Raw genomic sequence first — 2,990 nt, forward strand, 5'->3', positions numbered from 1 at the left:
ATTCGTACGATTAGGATATAATGGTTTCTTGGCATGATCTACTAGTTCCTCAAAATTTTCTGACTTGTCATTAAAATAATTATGTGCAGCCTCAAACATTCCAATTGTGTCATCAACATCATCATCGTCAATTTCTTCTTTTACACTACTAAAGACACTTTCATTGTTTCTTTTTATTGGTAGTGATTCACCATGAAAAATCCATTCTTCATAACTCTGATCGATGCTGTTAAAAAACAAGTGATCTCTAATTGTATTCACATCTAAAGTTTTTGCATTCACGCACTTTAAACAAGGACAGGCCATGACATTCGACGTGTTTGAATGCTTCAACCCATTTTTAATAAACATCTCAACCCCATAAGCATACTCAGATAACGTTCTATTCTTTTGCATCCACGACTTATCCATATTATATAAGATGCAATTTAATCTACAAAAAAAAATCGAGAAAACAACGAAATTAAGTAAACTTAAACTGAACCCACATTCCAAAAACTAACAAGTTCTATATAACCCAAACCAAAAGCCTCTATATTATACACAAAACCAATTAATTCTATCCAATGAATTACTATGTATAGTTGAAGCTATCAAAAGACGAAGTCATTGTTCGAGTTGGTACCATAAAGTTAAAGCTGAAGTTTACCGACATAATGCGATTAAGATCATTAAAAAATTCAAGATATAAAAACAAATTTATTGAGAATACTTTTCTTTTTTTTTTTAAAAAAAAGACCGTTGAAGTGCATGTGAGTGGATTTACCACCTTAAAGATAATTCATAATAAATAAATATACATCATCCTCTATGCCTTTTTCTGGGTTACAGCGGAAGACTTTAAAATGTTTTGAAAAATGAAATTTGAGACTTTTCTTTTTCAATGTTTTGTTGGAGGAAGAAGAAGCAATTTCAAATATATCATAAAATTAAGAATTAAAATTTTGAGATTTAAAAGTGTTTTTTCTTTTAATGAGATGTAATGGTTGCATGGGTATAATACTGTACTCTAAACAGAAAATACATCACCAAAATATGCTAACAAATACCCAACACCAATAATTTAAAATATAATGTTGGTGTATAAGTAGTATATCGCATTAACTCAACAACATCGTATCACTACATTTAAAAAGAAGAATTTATATCACTACTAATAGTTCTTAAATATGCATTTTTTTTCTCTCAAAGTACATACTGCTACAACAACAGCCCACTGAAAATCTAATTTCAAGCGTCGCATTGATGTATGAATAATTCATCCAATTCACTCAAAATGATTGTTAATATGATCAATTAAACCATTATAAGTTGTAAGCTGTAATATAATATAGTAGATATATGCATGTTGAAACACTAATTAAATTAAATTTATCTCAAATCGTCAAAAAGCAGAAGTTGATGATGAAAACAAATTTAATATAACATATAACATTCTCTCTCACGACTTGAAATGTAAAGAAAAGCCCAGAAATCAATATTAAAAGGTAGGGAAACAACTATACAACTATAATTACTATGCTATGCCTTTCCCTCCTCAACTCTCTTTCCCATCACTTCATCCTTTACTTAAATTTATAAACTTCTAAACTTTTAAATTCAAAAACTTAAATTCACCCACAAAATTCGTAACCTCTTGTGTGATACCCTATTAAATAAAAGATTCAAATTTATGTAGCCAACGTGTTTGATACCATAAAAAAAATAAATATTAGATATCAAAATAACTACAGAGAATAAAATAAGTGACCACTTACTATTTCCAAACAGGTGGGAGCTTCTAGGTCTTCTTGTAGTAGCGAGCTAGCCGGTGAATCCTGCTCTCCACAAGAATCAACTTGAACTTGGAGTCTTTGTCCTTCCTGTTCCTTTCCAAATGCTTTCTAATCGAGACAGCCTTCTTAATAAAATGGTAAAGATCCTCAGGAATCTCCGGAGCAAGCCCTTTTGATAGTAATAAAAAACACACATTCAATTACCACAACAGCTAAAACCTAAAACTAATACATTAACATATACTCAATCTTCCATATCTATCCTGGTAATAGCTAAAACCTAAAACTAATACATTAAAATTTCGAATTGATGTGTCACACCCCCTCCCGGACTACCTGCTACCTTAGACCGAAAGATGGCGTGAAGCCGACGAACAACGTTATTCTGTACCTGTATCTGTCGACTCTGCTTAAAACTTTCATGTGATGAACTTGCCAATCTAGTATATAAACTATTGTACATGCCACAAAACACATCGGATCCTAGGCTAGTCAAACACAGCCAGTCAAACACATACATGAAGTGTACCTCAAAATTTACCAATTTCACGAGTAAACCTAAAGACACCTTAATCAAAATATAACCAACAAAATTTACACAACTACAGCTCCTAAAGCTTATACAAACTGTGGAGTATCTATAACATACAAGGGTGTGAATACATCACAACACAACAGACTTGATGCCCAACTCAAAACACGTACTGGCAATCGATAATGAAGCTTCCGCAGACTAAGGCAGTCTATCAGGCACCGGGAAGTCGATCTCTACCTGGAAAATGGGTAAAACATTTTGGAAAGGGTGAGCTATGGAGCTCAGTGAGTGACTCAGTTTAAAACTATGAATTTAAAGATAAGAGCACGTGAAAACTTTACACATATAAATCTGTTTATACAAGTCGTAAATGTAAATGTGTAATAGTAAGAATAGCTTCCTTAAATACTCAGCATGTTCATCATTGAAATCTAGCAAGGCATATCAAGTATATCGAAGCATTTTAACTAACATGACGAATCTACGTTGTGTAGGGTACACCTAGTACAACAACGTTTACAAGCACTACGATGTAGTGGGGCCCGCCCAGCACTCCCATCGTCTTTGTCGTAGTGGGGCCCGCCCAGCACTCACGACAGCATCGTTGTTACGGAGTACACTCAACGTCAACAACGAAATCTAACCAGTGTGCACACGGTAATCTTTAGCCTCAGGCTCAA

The sequence above is a fragment of the Cucumis melo genome, chromosome 8, assembly GCF_025177605.1.
Source record: "Cucumis melo cultivar AY chromosome 8, USDA_Cmelo_AY_1.0, whole genome shotgun sequence".
Lineage (NCBI taxonomy): Eukaryota > Viridiplantae > Streptophyta > Magnoliopsida > Cucurbitales > Cucurbitaceae > Cucumis > Cucumis melo.